Below are 21,550 nucleotides of genomic sequence, written 5' to 3'. Positions count from 1 at the left end.
ACACAACAAAATTTATGTCCTGCGCTACTGTCCCCCCAGGATGTTTAGCAAGTAGGTCTGAGTCTGCAATGGGAGAGTGGGCATAAGGGGGACAGAGCTACGGACCACCGGTTGCCGATCGCTGATGGATTTAGCTGGAATGTAATATAATTTCACATACCTGAGTAAAAACATTTACATTTGGAAGAAATGGAATTTATTAACTATTGAATATCAAATTCACTTTGTGAGTCAATGGGCCAGATTTTTTTAATCTCTCCTAAAAACTAGAGAAGATAGACAGTCATGGCAGTCTATAGGATTCTCCCATGAGAGCCTGTCTTCTGATGAGCTTTAATAAATCAGGCCCAATATTGTTTGCAAGACATCTTTTCTGTTATTAACTGCAGTAGGCTAACATGTCTTGCTAGTAACACCTATACAAACATCACAGGCAATACCAATGAGGGACCTGCTTTGGCTGAAGATGCTGCATGTGTGAAGCATTAGTGGCCTGTTAGGTGGAGAGGAATACAAGGGGATAGAATCTTCATCCCCCCATCCCACCTCTGTTTTTTAACAATCCTTCCTTATGCCTAGTGGTGGGACTGGATCTAAAATGAAAGGGAATGGGTGGAGATTCTGTCCCTGTGTACTCCATTCCACTGTAAAAACCTGTATAACTTAGATGTAGAAAAGAAAACTTTGTAATCATAATCATAGAGTGGTCTTTATGTTTTTCAAATTATCTTCTATTTTGACAGAGGCAATAGCACATAAGTAATTTTATTTAATTTATTACCGTACTCTGACACTTATTTCCTTTCTTTAGTTGACAATACGCTTCCAATGTGTATTATTAAAACAGGAGTGTTTTATATTGAAGTATCATTTCATGGTCCTTATTACCGTGTTTCCCCGAAAATAAGACCTACCTTGAAAATAAACCGTAGCATGCTAATAATGCAAGGGTGAAATGTAAGCCCTACCCCGAAAAAAAGCCCTATCGGCAGCTTCTTTGTGCAACAGAGCAGCCGTTGCAGCAGACTTCAGAGAGTGCAGTCACGTGGTATACGGCGGCGGAGGGCTACCAAGAGAAGAAGACGGAAGCAGCTGGGAACACCATGGGATGGGAGTACGGTATCAATAGTGGTGAGTACTTTTTTTTTTTTTTAACCAAATGCTGACCCCACTGACACCAATTATTTTTGGGGAAATATTGTAAATGTTAGGGGGGCAAATAGTGCTTTGTATTGTGTTGGGACACTATATAAGTGAGGGCACACATGGGGACAATGCATACCCCACATAATATAGTGCCCTCACAGTTAAATACCGTATGTATCTTCAACTATGGGGGCATGCTTTGTATTGTGTGGAGGCACACATAGGGAGAATGCATCCTCCACCTAATATAGTGCCCCCACATTACAGTATGTGTGTTCACATATGTTGGCATGTTCTGTAGATTTTTGTATATGAATAAATATAGATTTTTGTACTTGAGAAAAATAAGACATCCCCTGAAAATAAGCCCTAATGCAATTTTTGGAGGTAAAGTTAATATAAGACCCTGTCTTATTTTCAGGGAAACACGGTAGCTTCAAACCTTTGCGTGTATTGATGCACACATTTGTATGAATTCATTACCATTGTGTTAAGGCAGCACATTCAGTCTAAGCATGCCTTAATGCATAAAGTACACAACTTTTTGTTACAAAGAATATTCACATCTCTGCATTGTTGTGTACTATTTTGCAGGTGCACTGGGTTCTACTGTATACATAATGTGCATTGGGGTGCCATTCAGAATGAATTTTAACCCAATGGAATTCGCATATGCAGTATATTATTAAATGCATAAAGGTGTGGAGCCAGCCTAAAGTTCTTTTACACTTTCAGCCAATTTTCAAGTAATATGTATATCCATCTATCAAGAGATAGATTAGGTCCTGTGGATCTATAGTTTTAGTTATATATTAGCAACTGTGCCAGTCCTATTAGCCAGTCCACTGACCTCCTTCAGTATCAAGATAAAGCTGCTCCAAATTGCTTGTTTCTCAATGTGATACAAATGACTTTGCCTGTCTTTGTATTTGCATATAGCCGCCTAGTTTTTTTTTTCACAAGGATTCCTTCGCCCAAAATATAAGGGGATATTTATATATTTTATGGTATAAAGCCCTAATATAGGTGATTTGTTTTCTCTTAAACTTAGCTACATCATCAAACACACATACACATGTACACCATTGATTATGACTATTCAAAGCAACCAAGGCACTGGAGATGGGTAAGAAGGTATCCTATTAACTCTCCATGATTAGATGCATTCTAAAATATATAGGGGTAGCTGTATGGAAAATCAAGGAATAAACATAGAGCTGTCATCTACAGCAACCAAGTGTTTGTAGTGCTCCTTTATTGTAGAAAGGTCCCTATAGGGTGTAAGAGGTAAATTTCAGTACATGCTGGACAGTTCTAGAATCCTTTCTCCCTAGGCAGCGATAGTCAACTACCAGGGGGCAAACCCAGCCTTATCAAGGTAGGAACCAGGTACTACCCCGGTGCATTTACCAGTGGGAAGTATTGTGATGTTTGGCACCTTTTTAGGCGGCCTTTGAAACAGATTAAATTTGTGGGGCAATGAGACCTCGGGGCCCTTGCCATGGATGATTAGATGAGTCTAGGGGAGGCAGGGCAGGACCTAGTCTGGGGTCCAAAAAGTGAGCCACTGTGGGGATGAGCCTAGTTCCCAGTGGAAGGAGACTGAGCTTCTGCAGGGAGAAGCCAAAGGAGAAGGGACCCAGAAGAGGGGAACATAAATCATGATCCCATTGGTGCTGAATTTGGCAGTGTCACGTCTATGGGGAGATCCAATCCCGAGGAGAGATGCTTTACTCTCAGCCTGTTACAGATTGAAAATTCAGCAAGGAACTTGGTCAGCTGTCAGTGTTGACTGAGATCAATCACTACTGGATGTGAACTGCCATTGTATACCAATCTGCCATCCTAATCCTCTCACCAACGTGTTTGTGTCGCAATTAATTCCTCAAAACTAAGATGTAGGAACCTCTGTGATTTCTTATGCCATGCAACAAAAGAAGAACCTGGGGAAAACTCAGCCTACGGGCTGACTGCCACATGGTATTGGAAATTAATTAATTACTAAAGTCTACCATTCATGTGACAGTCTCAGTTTTTTGTACATAACCCCTTTGATGATGTCTTTGCCTTGAGGAAACATTTTTGCATATTCCTTCTTCTTTTTGGAAGCTGTTATTGCTATGAACCTGCATCCCATTTTTACCACTAGCAGAATTTGCTTGGAAGCAGTAAGGGCTATTGTTGCTACAGTATAAGTCTAAGACAGATCGTAAAATCCCTGGTGTCGAGGAAACTATATAATGCTTACTAGTTTCAGCAACGACAGCAAAAATTTCGCAAGCCAGATGCTCTGATTTTACCATCTTTAATGGTTTAACTCTTTCTTGATCCATGAAAACAAGAATATTTTAGAAATAGTTTATTATAAACATGAATGTATCAAATTCCAGATTTGATTTAATTTTTTGCCTTGGGTTATGTCTTTGCCTTTAGCATCATCAAGAATTTTGCAATAAAAGCTTTGCAATGGCATTAAATATTTTGGTTTTCACAATAATTGAATGAACATGTTTTTGCAGGAAGGTCATAAAGATTCATCTGGATGGGTCAGATGGCAAAGTGCAGATCTCTGCGTTTTAGAGGACACGGCATTATTAAATCGTCATTTTATTCTGTCTAAAGCAAATTGTGCTTTTTGGTTGGCTTTTCCATTATTCATTGCACTTTCATTTGCATGCAAAGAAGTGAAATGTTTTGTGATAACAGCTGTGTTCTGTTGTATTTTATTTTGAAATTCATTAAGTGGAACTTAACTAACCATTTACAGTGTCCCAAACAGCCATAGCCATGTGTAATGGAACCTTTACAAATCTTAACCGTTACTAAATATTTCTTTTTATATATAGTCATTTTTTTCCAAATGCTGGTTCACCTGTACAAATTCAATTTGCATCTCTATACCGATAATCTTCTATGGTGTCTTTTAGTCACTTCTACATATCTATATGTTCTTCAGCATTGGCTGAACTGTTGGCTGTCATTACACTGGACCGCCATTATACCGATGGTGATAATGATGCACAACACTTGCGATGCACAATATGTGCCAGCATAGCCACCTGCTTTATCAAACAGGGGTGTATATGACAGGGTTACAATGCAGAAACAGGGAAAGTGGCAGAATCGTCAGGTAGGGGTACATACGAAAGGCGTCAATGTAGGAGCAAAACTGAGATTTGAACAGGCACATTTATTGGAGAATAAATCAGCAATCAAAGTGAAGGGAGGAGAGCACAGAAGGGTGCTGACTGCACCTTCTCCCCTCCCCTCTCTATAGAACAGAATGGCTCTGTATGTACTGTGCTCATTCTTTCATCTTTTAGTCCTATGTTGCTGGAAGCGATCTTGAAAGACTGTTTCCGATGACAAGAATTGAGCGTGTATATGCAGCCTAATACATTGTCATTGATGTCATTATATAATGTAATCCATCATCGATTATGACAACCCAATGTATGTAGAAGTTGACAGATTCTCCTGACTCCAGAAATACTGAAGAGTTTATTTTTGCTTCAGAAGTACTCCTCCTGATGCTGGACAGTCTTTTTTAAAATGTATTTGTGCATTATTAAATGTTCCCTGAAGGCAGTGCCCATCTCCCCAGGCCTTGGACTATTAGCAGTAAAAAAAGAGTTTAAATGGAAGACAACTCCATAGACTTCAATGGGGTTCAACTTTAAGTTTGGGTTTCGTTAACATCAAAATTAGTTTGCCAAACCCTTATAAAACTGAACCTTACAAGGATGGCCCAGAAAAATAGGAAGTAAAATAAACAAAAGTATGTTTTCCATTACTGGCATCTTGTCAGCTTGTCAGTCCCCATAGAAGAGATTTAGCATTTTCAGAAGGAGCAATGGGAATGAGACATTACATTCTTGAAATATATTCTTTAAATGATATTTATTGACACGTAGAGGCCACACTTCCTTGGTATGCACCAAACCCTTTCTTTTCTCCATAGGCATGGGTGAAGCAGAAAAACCTACCAATATTTTTCCTGACTGTGGAGGGGAATTAGAACACAGCAAGAACCTATACTAACAAGGAAAAAGAAGACAAAGTCTATTTTGATGGTGTTCCAGGATTGGACTGTAAAGAATTAAAAAAGTTGTTGAAAACATTTACTGGTTTGTCTCGAAGTGTTTTAGGTGCATATCATAGATGTTAGAAATAGAATATGGTATCAGACAGAAGTTCTAACCTAATTGTATTTGTTTCTCATGACGAGGTTTCTCTAATTCATTATTCCAGCTCTGTTGTTTGACTAGTACAACATTGCCAGTGGAAATAATTATCTTGTGCTTCTAAAGCACTATGGGAATTAATTTATTAGGTAGCAACTAAAGGTAGGTGGTTTTACAAGGCATCTTGGGTATTTGTGTCACTGCAAGTCATTCTATTTTAATATTTGAACAGTTATGCTTAGATTCTCTTTCAGTTGATTCACAATAAATTGCTTAATAAATCACAATGGTGGAGACGATTTTTACATACTACAATGAATGCTGGAAATAAGAAAGCCAATGCATAGCACATGATGGACATTATATTTCTCAAAAAAAGGATGTCTATGACAGAAACTGTAAATACATATATTTCACATGCCCTAACTATAAAACCAAAAGGGGTACTCCAGCCAAACATACAATAGCCTATTAAAAGATGAAAATTAAAAAAAAAAACTATTGTTAGAATAATAACTTTCAATCTAGGTATCTCCTATGCAGTATTTGTTTTCCAACACAAGATACCCTCAGTCCCATTGGCAGCTCCATTCAGCCTACTTCTTCTAAGCTACAACTGTCCTAGACTTGCTCTTGCCTGTAAAATGTTACCCCAGAAACAAGACACATCAAGCTGTAGCATAAACGCACACAATCTGTTGATCAAAAATGAAGTGTTGCCTGAGACTAGGGAAATGTTAATGTGAGTCCTATCAGAAGCTACCAATGCCTTCTACCTGGCCTGTAGCTTCTGCCACCCCCCTAGTTTCCTAACTGTTACCACTCTGCCAACAAATCATCTGCTCAGCAAGCTGCAGAATCACCTGCATCCCTGTGGCCATAAATTTTACACTGTTCTTGGCATCCCCTGCACAGAACTGGGGCTGTGCATAGCTGAAGGGGATACTGGAATGGGTGCTGCAGCCATTGAGTAGAATATTCATCCTGTCCTGCCATTGGCTGCTGGGACTTTTTAAACCCCTCCAGTTCCAGGCTCAGGTTGTTAGATCCTCAATGCAATGCCTGCCTCTCTGCCAGCTAGCCCTCTGTTTGAATTCTCTTGGGTTGACCTTGACTCTGCCTTGTCTGCCGCCTGTCCTATCATTGGCCTGTTCAACCACCTCACCTGGATTTACTGTGTTCCAGCCTGACAGCAAGTCTTCTGATGCCTGTCACTCCGCGATTGGGAGATCTGGGGGGCTCCGACCTGGTGACCTCCTTGTAGTACAGTAGTCCAGGGGACACTAGGGTCCACCGGCCCATCACTCCTTGCGGGGTGCACTGGTGAAGACCAGCGGGTCACTTGGATTCCGAGCCTCAGGTGATCCCATCTCACCTGCCAGGGGGAGGCAACCCATAACAGTAACACATTAACACAACAATGTCACAATCATACTGCAAATAGGTGTCTGATGAAGCCGCTGTTGCAGTGAATGTGATGTCACAGGCAATGGCACATGATTGTATATGACACTTGTAATACAAACTGTCTCATCTTCAAAATGCTTTATTAGGTAATTAATAATTACAGATTAACAGGATATGCAGCAGTGGGTAATTTTGTGTTACTTTGCATTGTTTAAAGCTGAGTTTCTTTGCTACTTGTATATCCAACAGGTATATGTGCCATAACTTTTTACCTGAAAGGATATCAGAAAGACAGAAAAAGATGAAATATTATTTCCAACAAGAAAAAAAGAAAAGACAGATGTTTCAGTTTCCCCCATTATCACCTCTCTCCTTTTAATAGGTTTTATCAGGGGTGGTATTTAATAGTTTACATGAACCTTACCATATAGATGTACTTGAGTACTAACACCATGGTATTTGGGATAAAAGACTCAACCTAATGACATTTAAATGCCAGATTTATCCATAGGAACAGTAATGTCTTTCAAGGGCCTTTGATAAATGCAATAAGTGTTAGATTATTGGCTTTACCACATTCTAGGCTTTCATCCTGGGAGCATATTACGATTTTATACTTGGTGGCAAAAGTCCACTGGCAAAGCTGACAATGTTTTCCAAAGAGAACAATTGTATTGTAATGTATTTGTGGATTGGCTCCTGGAGGTAGTGTTAGCATCATTAATGTATTCCAATGGCCCAACAACAGTTTAAACCACAAAAGCCTCCTTCCAAAATGAAAACAAAAAACTGTTATTGGGTTCAACACATTCTAAGCCTGAAGCGTACCTAAACTCACAGTTTTTACTTAACATAAAAGGGTAGACAACCCTTTTATGTAAAGTTAAAATTCTGTTTGTTAATTTTTTTTAAATGCAACACCCTTTTTTTTAAAAAAAAAAGGGTAAAGCACTACCCCCTAAATGAATGGGAGCGAAAAGCCTCCTGGGATACCTATGTCACAGATCCTGAGAGGCTCTTCTTGGGTGCTCTTTCTGCGCATGCCTGGGACCCGATAGAAGAGACCTCTGGACCGATCGACTGCGCTGCAGGATTAAAGGTAAGTGATTTTTTTTTGTTCTTGGGGACTTTTGAGTTTAGTTCCCCTTTTCTACTCATTCCAATACCTAATCAACCTTAATTACCTTTATAGGGTATGTGCACCAAAATCTTAATATCCGCTTACATCAGAGAATTCCTTTGACTGTCATATAGCGCCTGGAAGCACATTAGGAGATTAGAAATAGTCCATTGGTGAGCTGAAAATTCCCATCTGCTAGTCACTGTTTTACAAGGAGGACAATAGTATTTGGTATTTATTTGTGACGTGGTTCTTGGAGGCATGTTTGACTTCTAAAGTAGTTGTAGGCCAACTTTATCTTTTAAAGCTCACTGAATGTGTGCGTCCTGCCCTGCCTAAGCAAATAACAAGGAAGAACAAAAACAATATTTATTTACAAGGAAAGAAAAGCAGCATCAAGATAACAAAATTTAAATGACTTTTTATTCATATTCATTAAAATGCAAATGTTACTCATGGAATAGAACTAAGATACAAACAACTGCAAGTCATTGTGAGCAATGCAACAGATGTTGTATAAGAATATATCTGATGTCCTTTTATTCAGTGTCTTTTCCAGGGGCTGCCTAATTTAAAAAATGATCACTAGATATTTACTACTTCAGGATATTTGCACAAAATCACATTTTATCCACAATAACATTGTCAACATTCAGTAAATAAAAAAAACTGCTTAAAGGCAGAGTAAACTCAAACAATCTTTGTTTGTTAACATCTAATGCAGGTTACGTAATTATTAACACGTGACCACAAATGCATTTAATGTACCTTGCATATATATATATATATATATATATATATGCATTAATATTGACAGATAGAAAATTGTAGGCACCAAACTGAAGCATTAGTTTTAAAGCGGACCTATCACCAACATTTGAACATTATATAAAGGGGTACCCATAGGGTGACCCACAGGGTTGACACAAGGGTAGCCCATGTTTGAAATTCCCATGCATTCCAATGGGCTAATCTTCACCAGGGCGTTTCCTTGAGGCACATTTTTGAACGTTAAAAATGAAAACCTGAGGTTAGCGCAGAAAAACACGGGAAAACGCCATTGAAATTAATAGAGACATTTACCTGCGTTTTCCTGCATTTATAAATACTTGAAAACAATCGCGGTAAAACACGGCAATACCTGGCATAGGCGTTTTCCAGTGGTTTAAAGGCCAGATTTAAATCTACTGAATTTCAAACATGGGCTTTTAAAGACTCAGGTTAAACGCTGGGGAAACAGTCCGTGTAGCTGCGTCTACATGAATTTTTTCCCCATTATTTATCCTGGTTCTTTAAACTCCCATGTTTGATATTCTCATTCATTCTAATTGACCAGTCCACACCAGGGCATCCTGCAGCTTTTGGAGTTAAAATGCACATAAAATCACAAAAACTTCTCGCTAAATGCTTAAAAATACTTAAAAGATACCTAAAAGACTATCCATTAAGGCCCAATGGACATGAATGGGCATTTTTGGTTTTCTTTGGGGGCATTTTTGGGCATTTGGAAGGTGTTTTCCTCTAACTCTACTCTTCAACAAATTAATTTAAAAAATCTTTATAAATGCATCAAAATGCATTTAAAAGCTGTATGGACATTTATAAGCAATTTAAATAAAAGTCAGTGTAGCCTTAGTTTGCTATTTTTATAAATATGGTGATCAGAAAAAGAAAGGCAAGCAATGAAATTGTTACATCAATCGGCCCCAAAGTGCAAAGGCTTCATCCTATAAATAATTTTTAGCTGTAGAGATGTTATCCAAATAAATAAAAAATTATATACCTGCAAACAAAACATAAAAAGCACATAAAAAAACACATAAAAAAGAAAATGTTTGAATTGAATTAAGAAAACAATTAAAGAAAATAAAAAAAAACCAAAATAAAACGCAATATAAAATAAACAGCAGTGAATGCAGATTTTTATGCACAGAATCACTCTGTGAAATAAACTACTGTATTCTCTTTTTTTAGTAGAAGTAGTTAGCCACATTCATCTGGACCTCTTCATGTAATGTTGAAGATGTTTCACAGCTTTCTCATCTGCTTTATCACAAACTGATGAAGTAGCTTGAAAATCTGTGAAATGTCTTCAACATTGCAAGAACAGGTCAATCTGAATGTGACTAACTATTACTAGATATACTATAATACATATATACATCTAATGGCCTGGGTAACTGATGACCTCCAGCATGTTTCAGCCTACCTACATGCACTTCCTCCTGTGTCAGTGTGGAATTGAAGAGAATGCAGAAAAGGACAACTAAACTAATAAAAGGAATATCTTGAGTAGAGACGTTTAAGGGGGATATGATCACCCTGTATAAATATATAAACGGTCCATATAGAGAACTCTCCTCCCAATTAGTCACTTTCAGATCATTACAAAGAACAAGAGGGAACTCTTTGCATCAGGAGGAAAAGAAGTTTAGGCTCCGGATAAGGAAGGGATTCTTCACTGTAAGGTCTGTGAAATGTGGAATCGGCTCCCTCAGAAAGTAGTTTCAGCAACTACTATAGATTGCTTTAGGAAAAAGCTGGACATTTTTTTTTGGAAGCACAGAATATAACTGGGTATTAAGGCTTTAAAGTAAAAATAACAGTGACTGCTGATCCAAGGAACATCTGATTGCCTCATGGAATCAGGAAGGAAATGTTTCCTCTGTTGGAGCAAAATGTACCAGTTTTTTTTACTTTCTCTAGATAAACTATATTCATAGGCTTTTATATCTCAGATATGTTTATTTCCCTCATGGTTGAACTTGATGGGCTTTTTATACCTGACTATGTAACTATGTAAAGTTGAAGAATAAACTCATCAATGTGAGTTTTTTTTTCTTATGTATTTGCGTTCAACTGATAAACTGTATGATTATGTACAGTTCAGCATTAAAAGAAAAGAAAAATTATATAAGTATCCTGTCTTTATTTTTTTTTTTTTTTCATCAGGCACATCTTACTGTAAAATTAAAAAAAGAGAATATAATAGATCCCTTAAAACCCTTTAAAAAGCACATATTAGTTTTGAGACTCTGAAGTGGCTTCACTCGGATTCTATTTACAGAACCCCAAATCAGAAGTGCTTAGTAGATATTCTTCTTAGCCCTTGTACTTACATATATCCAACAAATACTGTGAAATCAAATTATATTTATCAATAGTTTCCATTATCTCTGAGGCATCAACAAGAATGTCTGGAAAACCCATGATTTATGTTCTATTTGTAAAAAACATCTGCAGAAAAAAATAAGTCTCTTGATGCCAGAATTGTCATCATTGATGACTCTGGAAAATGAGCAGTACATAATTTGCTGGCTCCCTTGCGTATCTAAAACAGATTGCTAAATGAAACACTGGAGGAGATTGCATATGGCACGGCAGACCAGCTTTGTATAGGAGCGCATGCAGGTGGTTGCTCTGTAATAGTTTTTCCAAACAGGACATAACTTATTTAAGGGACATTTGCACAGAAAACGTCCTCATTGTTAAACACTTAAATCTACCCTAAAGGACTTATCGCACCAGTGTCTCGGCTATATTTTGGTTTTTAGGATTCTTAATGATGCAGGCAGCCTAGGGCAAAGAGGAAAATCATTTACACTCCAACAAGCAACATTTAAATGAGTGTTTGAAGGGTATGTATCTGTAACATGTAAACAGGAAACATACCTTACTGAATGCAAAATAATATTTGTTTTACCATTCATTTAACACTCCATCTGCCCAGGAGAATTGAGAAAAAATATATGTGCTTTTACATATTTTCATATGACTTCTCTAAAGCACTATCAGATTCAGTTATATGCATAAGATATATTTCTTTTGTAATATTGTTGTTATTTATTTTTTTTACTTTTTGTATTGATATTATCCTTATTTTAATGAATAATAATATTTTAATAATTAAGATTAATAATCTTTTTTGTTATTTGTGTACATGAGAAAGCAGCTAAATAAGATGATCTATTAAGGATTAGTCTACAGGTTTAACACCCATGTTTGAAATTCCCATTCATTCCAATAGGCCAGTCTATACTAGAGCATTTTCTTGATGGGATGTACAGAAAACATTCTGCAGATGTTGGAAAGAGTTAAAATACCCAAACACCCCAAAACACTGTTCAAACGCATCAAAATGGCCCCATGGGGAGTTTTGGGGCATTTGCCCATCTTTGCCACAGATCTTGGTTTAAAATGTCTTAATAAAGGCTTGAAACTCATCATGTACTAATACAAAGGTCAACAGGAGAAACAACAGTGCTTAGAAAGGGAGCAGGTAGTGAACACATCCAGGAAGCTTAATATACCAGAGGTGGCCAGAGATTTGTATTAGAGCAAAGCTTTAGGCAACCTGGTGAAAAGATGTTCATTTTCTGGTGATTTCAGTGATGCCATTATGAAGTCATTATCAGAAGCTAGCACTGGGGTTGTTCTGATAGGTGTGTTTCAGAAAACACCCAGGGGCAAATGTTACATACTCCATACTTATGTGCTCATAATCTTTGCAAGCTTTACATACTTAGGACCCCGTGCTTTGTACATTAGTCTTCCTGAACCTTGCAATCCATGCATTTAATACTACTGACCCCTGCACTTTGTGCTTCATGCACTACTGAACTCTGCACAGTTTTAAAGGCAATATGGGGGTAAAAGAACTATGGCATATATGTAGGGAAGTAGGGAAACAGGGAATGTATAGTATTGTGTGCAGAGTGATACAGTTTGAATAATGGAATGCATTCTATACATAATGGCCTATTGCAGAAGAGAGAATAGAGAACATGCATCGTAGTATAAAGAATGAGTTGGTCATCATGGCATACAAAATCAGACAGTGCATATGAGGGAACACACAGTTTGGTGTAAAGAACAAGATATTGTGGAGAGGGAATGTACAGAATGAAACAAAAGGTGTAATAGTAAATAAACAGCATTGTATATGGAGTGAGTGCACAACAGTGAATGTATAGCATGGTATATGGAGTGAATGAACAATAGGTAATGTATAGCATGGTATATGGAGTGAATGCACAATAGTGAATGTATAGCATGGTAAAAGGAATGAGTGTACAATAGTAAACATAGAGCATGGTATATGGAGTGAATGCACAATAGGTAATGTATAGCATGGTATATGGAGTGAGTGCACAATAGTGAATGTATAGCATGGTATATGGAGTGAATGCACAATAGTGAATGTATAGCATGGTAAAAGGAATGAGTGTACAATACTAAACATAGAGCATGGTATACAAAGTTTACTAGCAAAATATTTGCTACCTTAGCAGCATAGCACACAGAATGAGCCAGTGTGCAGAACAAAACACACCATATACGGTTTTTTTAAGCCCGATATAAAATTCCTTGTTAGTAGATGAATATGTCCATCATGTTTTTCAGAAGGACTTTTACGATGGCCTTTGAAAACATCTTTGAAAACTAAATGCATTAGGCGTTAACCCTTAGAGGCAAACAGTTCTTCTCATCCCTTGGGCCTGACCCAGATACAAATAATGCAGCACCATGTATCTTGTCAGCAGTTTTGCAATTTAACAAAGTATTTTAGCTTAGAATCTTTATGCCAATGTTAAACACACATAATCTTTTATTTCCAGGGGAGGAACCTAGAGAAAAATAATCCTTTGAGCAACTTTTTTTTTTTAAATTAAGTTTCATTTCTACCTATTTTGTACTTTTCACTAGAAAGGAGTGAGCCAATCATGTGTTCTCTGTTGGCAAATATTAATCTTTGAATAGGAAATCAGCAAAATTATAGTGTTTTATATTATGTGTAGGTGTGTGTGTTTGTAGTAGGTGCTGGCTAAAGCTCTTTTTCAATTTCCTGACACTTTGCTCTGTTTCTGTACATGAAAATAAAAGCTGTATGGTAATACAAGAACAGAAAAAGACAGGGACAGCAGAAAATAATGGGAGCAGTACTTTTTATAGGAATCCCTAATAGTTTCTCTTGTTATTCCTGTTGATAATAGCTATTTTGGGGAATAATTAAAATTCAATTGAGGGGGACAGTCTGATGTGCTTTCTGCTGTGGAGTCTATAAAGAGCAGTGTGTTCATAGCTCTGGTGTACTTCAGTTATTGGTTCACTTTGCAGTCCCAGTAACCTTGCCAATAAGTTGTCAATTATGTTTTTAGGGACCACAGAGCAGTCTAGATAAGCCACGTTTATTCTGTTGGGGTACTATTTAAGAACTGACCTATTTCCAGAGTGTATAAAGTTGGTCAGAAAACCAGTATACCAAGTATACTATATACCAATATCCCAATGGGTACCAAATACCTATAAACCAATGGGTAGAATCAGCTCCTGCACGGTTACACCTTGAATTCTGAAATAATGCAAATTGTTTACTATTCATCAGCATTTGTTTTTACTCACAAACACTTTTAGCTTTTAATGTTTCTAAGGATTTGCTGCATAGTGATGTTCAATTTCCAGCATTCCAAGAATTTTAAAAATTATATAAACATATAATTTTATAGAAGAACAATGCATATACTCATCTTTTCTGGAACCATTTGATCCAAACACTCCTGTGATCCTTAGAAATTCTTCTGGATTTAGATGAAGTTTACGTTTGCTGCTTTCATGAAAACCTTACTGGTTAGAGATCTGCAGTGCTAGCTAACTATTGTGCAGATAAGCCTGAATAAATGTTTTTCATTATTTTAAATGATTACTATTGGACATTTTTTTAAATGGGTATATAGACTTTTGCACTTTATTAGCAGTCATAACATATCAATGGGTAAAAGTGAGGTTTTGAATGGTGTAGAATAGTTTGGTTTCTAATGGGTTTAAGTCACAGGCTAATGAGCAGAAACTAGCAACAAATGGTACAAACTGTATCAACACAGAATGTTTGAAGGGAAATTTCCAGTAAAGAACAATAAAAATGCAGTAATAAACATCAATAAGGGTCAACTGGTTTAGGATAAATAGGTAGCCCAACCTCTGGAATTCTTGAGTTAGAGATTAGGACAGGGGGTGATGTGTGGGGTTGGTTGGAGAGCTATAGGGCAGAGGAGGTTTGAAAGTGAGGAGGAAGAGTTGGTAAATATTATTATTATTATTATTAATAAACAGGATTTATATAGCGCCAACATATTATGCAGCGCTGTACATTAAATAGGGGTAATGAAGAGTTCAGGAGATTATCAAGACTGTCTTTAGGGTATAGGCTAGTCCAAGGATTTTAACTATAAATTTAAACTATGACCAGAAGGCTTGGACGGTCATAAGGGAGGTTTGTGGTCAAGCCAGTCCCATCAATATTAAAAGACGGGCACAGAAAAGCCAGTGTTAGTTTCATAGAGAATGACTTTATTTTGCTGTGTGACTTAGATGTGTGACTTATATATACTATAAAAAAGTAAAATTAATTTGTAGGATAAAGCCCAAAACCCATAGAACTTTTAAGCACTAGGCATTGAAAGAGAGAAAAGAAATGCTGCAATACTGCTAACAGTTAATACAGCGGACAAACATGGATGCCTAATGTACATATAATTACTATTCTTGAAACAAGATTTTTAAAACAGTATGATTTAAAAGCTACCTGATAAGATATGTTACATTAAGATGATCCTATATGAATGTATAACCGAAAAAACTTCTGGAAAACTATTGATTGCCCTAATACCACAGGCAGGTTTACGAATGAGGAAATTCAATAAATCTTTACTGTAACTTAGCTATGCATATATATCATCATGTCATAAGTGCTTTTTGGCAGTCGCTTTGGGTCGTGGGAGAAAAAGTGAAGTGATTGTTCACTGTTATTGTTTAGAAAGAGAGTTATTGTTTTTGGCTAATTTATTGCTAAAAACATTATTTAACCGGCATCCTAAATTGAGGTTACTGAAAATGGGTGCCAAGTGGAAACAAAATGTGCCCAAGCACAGATTACTGCTTAGATTGCTGCTTAAAGACCAACAAAAACCCAAATTTGTACAAGGTAAATTGTAACAGCAATCAGGGTGAATGCACACAGAGTATAGAACAAAATTGGGAACAGAACAGTTGAATCGGTTGGCTAGCACTCTCGTCTTTGCACGCTAGGTCACAAGTGCGAATCTTGACCAGGTCACTATCTGCAAGGAGTTTGTGCCTTCCCCCCATTTGCCTGGGTTTCCTCCAGGAACTCCAGTTTCCTCCCACATCCTAAAAACATGCACTTATAATTAGCTTTCCTTTATATATTGTCATTAGACTATGTTAAAATCATTTGCCTATGGTAGGGACATTAGATTGTGAGCCCCTTTGTGGGATGGCTAGTAATATCCTTATGCATGTAAAGCACTGTGTAATATCCGTGCTATATAAATACAAGTAAAATAAAAAGACATCTGTTTTATAGTCTTATAGAATGTAAACAAAAAAAACTGACTTTTATCCATTTTACTAAACATTTTGTGCAAAATTTAAGAAATTGGGTCACAGCCTAATAATTTTTTCTATTGTTCCAGTTTGAAGTCAGTTATTTATTTCTAGTTTTCCTTCTACCATTACTGTCATGGGCAACATAGGCCAGAAAAAAGATAAAGACACTGTATAGGGGGAAGTGGTGGCATTTCAATGATTGCTGGAGCATGGATGTACTATTTACTTTGTTTTGATTGTCCAAGAGAGGTCCCAGAGTCCCTTAAGTATAGGGAAGGAAATCTCTTGGTGTTTGTTTATACACTTGGCACATGGTTTATTTTGACTTTACAGCTCTGTTGTAAGATTGCTGCCAATATGTCCATTAAAACAACAGTATGGGCTTTTACATGTCCATCTTCATTCAACCAGCAAGGGCACAGGTGGGAGTCCAGTGCTTTGTGCACACAAGCACCCTGTAGGTAGTAGATAAACAACAGTGCGTTTTATACATCAGGCCATGATTTAATAAGGACGTCATTGTGACGCTGATGTGTACAATTTCAAAAGGCTAAATGAAAATTATCTTTTACATTTGTATGTTGATGAATATTATTATAATGATGAATTAATTAATATAAAAATCACACCTAACCACTTTGGATTATGTGTCTGTATACGTACCTATTATGTGTCTATATGTACCTATTATGCTTCTGAATATTTTCTACATTTCTATAAAACATCTTCATCAATACAACACATCAAGCATGAACAGAAGGAGCACCCTAGAGCCTCCCAGGATGCGTGACGTAGGTATCCCGGGAGGTTTTGCCCTCTCATTCATTCTATTGGGCGGTCCTTGATCCTTTTTAAGAATAAAAAAAAAAAATTTAGAATTTTTACCTTACATGAAAGGGTTATCTACCCTTTTATGAAAAATGAAATTTCTGAGATTTGGTACGCTTTAATGATGTGTTTATTTCAATGCTCCTATCATGTTTGAGTATAAACTAATTCATCCTTGTAAATAAGTGCAATGGTTCAGCAAATCTGGCTGGCAGACTATGACAGCTGTTGTTGTCTGCAGACTGGATTGGCTGAACCTTATGTTATGTTTTGGTAGAATTTGCCTCTATCATTGGGCATGATTTACCTGGAATGGATTTCTTAAAAGTAAATTGCTATTTGTTATCAAATGTTTTCAGTCCTGAACCAGATCCATTTCAGCTTTGCTGGATCACCCAGATTTACTGATGAAAGTGTATCCTCTCCAGCCTTGGAGTGCTTTAATAAATCAGGCTTATTAACTTAAATGGGATTTAAATTCAGCTATGAATCAACCTGAACATTGGAATCAATTTAATTAAACTGTTGGTGAATCAAATTTGATCAACTTTAATATTGACCTTGTTCAATGAACTACACAAACACTACTCCTTTAGTAAATTATTTTGTGTGTATAGAGCTTGTCTTTGTAACTGACCAATCAAAAACAATCTATCTATCTATCTATCTATCTATCTATCTATCTATCTATCTATCTATCTCTCTTTATTGATCAAACAACCTGAAAAGCAAAGCACACAATATAGAGGAATAAACATTTTCTTTGTCTAGCATTTTTGTAAGCGTTTATAATTGACAAAAGTGTTCCTATTTCAATATGATTTTCCTAGCTTATGTACATACATTTGCAGTGGAAGAGCAAGAGGCAGTTACATGGAATAAGATAATAACGCGCAGGCTGTACAAAATATTACAGAGGAACATTTTCCATTCAATTGTGTACCCATTAGGCTATAGCAGCGCTTGCTGCCAAAACAGCTTCACAAAATTGAAAAAGACGTGGCGACAGATGAGAAATCCAAAAAGAAATCCAAGCCTGAAAGTAAACATAACATCATGTCACAAATATAAACAAAGTCACTTAATTCACAGAAAGTTTTTCCATTCCGAGGGAGAATGTTGTCTGCAACGTGTATTACGTTTCAAGGCAGACAGGACAACAGGGAGCAGTGGAGCACTTCTGAGGCATTAGTAATATTATACCCCACTTCCCTTTCCAAAGATTGCCTTGTGCTATCACAATAGCTTTTAATGCATCAACCTTACAAGGTATTAATGAGCTTAGGGCAGTGAGATCACCATCTTCGTGAAATATGTAGTTACTGACACTAATTAGTCCAGGGAATGTTTCCACTCTGAACACCAGGTCCTTAAACTCCACTTACAGGAAATCTAAACTGAAAACACAATTAACTTTGTATAACAAAGTTTCTGAGATGAGGAGCACATGCATATCATGAATGACAAAGGTGAGGACAAAACGGTCTGTTAAGAGTCTGAGCCATGCACTGAAAAGACTTCTACAAAGACAGTTATGTCAAACAATCTTTAAAGTGAACCTGTTATGTGCCCTAAGGAACAAGATCCCTTTAAAGCCCAGATCAATTTTCAGAACAAATACGTATTTCAATGTGGACTACAGTAAAACTATATTTTAATTTTAAATGTCTATAATGTAGTCTTAGGTCCATTCCTAATTCCCCTGCCACCGGTAGAGAAGGACCCTTGCTTTCTGTATAGAAGCAGTGGTCTATTTTTGGTGGCCCCCTGTTACACTAGACCATAGCTCACCAATCAGCAATGAGTGTACGCTTTGCTGGGGGCAATGCTGTGGCTCTGACCCAATATAGTCTTGTCGGACCACTGCATAGAGATCACTGCTTTTAAAGGCATAGCTAAGTTTTTCGGTCAATAAAATCGCAATAAAATCCTCCTATTATAAATATGTTGTGGGAGATTTATAATAGGATGCTTTTATTGAGGTGTGAATATAATGTATTGCTTTTTTTTAACTAGCATTATGCATATTGTGCATATGCATATTCATGGTAGTTAATTGATTTAGAGAAAATTGATCTTATAAAAATGATACTAGTTAAAAAGCCATAAACTTTATTCAAGGCTCAATAAAGGCTTTCTAAATGTACTTAATAATAATTAAAAAAAAAAAACTTTAAAAGAAGGTTTTTCATTCTCACCTTCTGCCTGTGCCTACAGTATTTGCCTTGACAGATATTGCTGGCTATCATGGATACCTAATGGATGGTCCTAGGTATGTTTTCAGAATAGATAGTCTAATTTCTTTCCAAATTTAAAAAAGTTGCTGTTTATTTAAGGATCTATTTAACCTGTCCTAGCATGTATGTATGTGTATCATTATGGGAAAAGCCTTATATTGAGCTCTCTAGGACTTGCAGTGGTGTTTGTGCTCTATATAAAGTCATCAAATAAAGATTGAGATATGTAAAAAAATTAAATAAAATTAAATATTACCGCCCTTTTCAGGGGAGAATTACTTTTAAAAGTTTGAGGGTCACCCAATGGAAGAAATGTACACAAAGGCTTATTCATATGCTGCGATGTCATCAATGGTGTTGGTCGAATATCTCACTATTCGACAGCTATTTGATCAAATAGTGAGATATTGTTCGGGTGATCGCATGCCAAATTCCAACACCATTGAAGTCAATGGTGGGAGAATTTGGGGTATTTTTAGGGACTATTAAGGTAGTCCTATGTTCTTGGATTGAGAAACTCTATCCAGGAACACATACTACAGGGCTTCAGCAGCGATCCTGATTGCTGTTGCTGCACTGTACTAGTAGTATGTGTTCTTGGATAGAGTTTCTCTTTTCAAGAACACAAGGCACCAGATGTGATGAATATGGAAACTTGTCCCGATTCAACCTTCAGTGCTCGGGGATCACCTGCAGCCACAGCTGTGACCGCAAAGTTCACATGATCATAGAAACTGAACTGCAGATGAACTCTGCAGTTCCACTACCATACCCAGGGAACTACAGGTAAAAAACCTGTAGTGCCCTGGGGATCGCACACTCATCTCAATGATTGCAGACTGCTGCAATCATTGAGAAGATGCCGGCCAGCAAGTACTCTTACTCTGTAACACACACATGATACATTTGTTACATTTTTCTTGCAGTGGAAATGTATGGATAAAAAATGTATCATAATATTTCTGTGCTGGAAAGTGTGTTACAGAGTAAGAGATATCAGCCCTGATTTACTAAAGTTCTCCAAGGCTGGATAAAATACATTTTTATCAGTCATTAGCTATTTGTTGGCAAATGTTTTCAATCCTGGACCAGATCCATTTCAGGTTTGCTGGATCACCCAGCTTCACTGATGAAAGTGTATTCCCACTAGCCTTGGAGAACTTTAATAAATCAGGGCCATCAGGTCATTGTAGGATAACCTGTAAAAAAAAAATAAGTTCATACACAAACATTATTTTAACATTCATTTTTTTTTTTTTTTTTAACACTTTTTTAAAAATTTTTTAATCCGAATTTTACAGTCAAATGTCGTTTTTTACGGTTTGGGACGGGTCTACCTGAAATGGAACAGCCATTTTTGGGGTCGAATATAAGGACAACCAGAATTGGAACACCAACACTAGTCATCAAACCTGGTGACATCAACATCTCACTAGCAGGTGAGTGTAAACTAGCAGGTTGACAAAATTTTCACTCCACACTTTGTAACAAAGATGTCTCTTATGTTTTCCTTTAAGGGGAAAAGTATATATTCTTGGGCCACTACGAATGTTACAAATGACAGATTTATCAGAAGCAATGCTGTAATATTTTCTATTTCTACTTGACATGTTATATTCTGTGTTTAAATTGCTTTTCAGCATTTAATGTGACATTTTTTTCAGTTACATGTTCATATGACATTAACATAATGAGCTGTGAATTATCTATACTTTGAACCAATTTATTGCACCATTGTTATAGGAACATTCTAACATAAGCCTTTGTTCAAATAATAATATGTATGGGGAAGTGAATGTAGAGGAAATAAAAAGAGAAGAAATATAAATAGATAATATATTTTGTAATAATGCACCTGTTTATTATGATTATGCTTACGTTGGAGAAACTGTAAAATTAATTAGTAAAGTAAATAAAAATAGGAGCTGGGCTCTGATTTACTCTATTGTGCGCTATTAGGTTAATGTGTAGTATCATTTCATAAAAATAACTGAAAAACATGCAGTAAAATTACAAATTTTAACATTTTAAAGAGTTCTGAAGTCTGTAAAATAATATCAATGATGTGGTTGCTACTGGGTTAGGGGGAATTCTTGCATATTCAGTGCTGTTTTAAAGCCAACATGTCAGAATGCAATAGGTTTTTTTTCTATTTTAGTGTTTTTCTTTTTTTAAGAAGAGTTCTGAACTTCAGTACTATATAACTTATTATTTAGACATAA

The sequence above is a fragment of the Pyxicephalus adspersus genome, chromosome 3 (genome assembly GCF_032062135.1).
Source record: "Pyxicephalus adspersus chromosome 3, UCB_Pads_2.0, whole genome shotgun sequence".
NCBI lineage: Eukaryota > Metazoa > Chordata > Amphibia > Anura > Pyxicephalidae > Pyxicephalus > Pyxicephalus adspersus.
Note: the sequence above shows the minus strand (reverse complement) of the source record.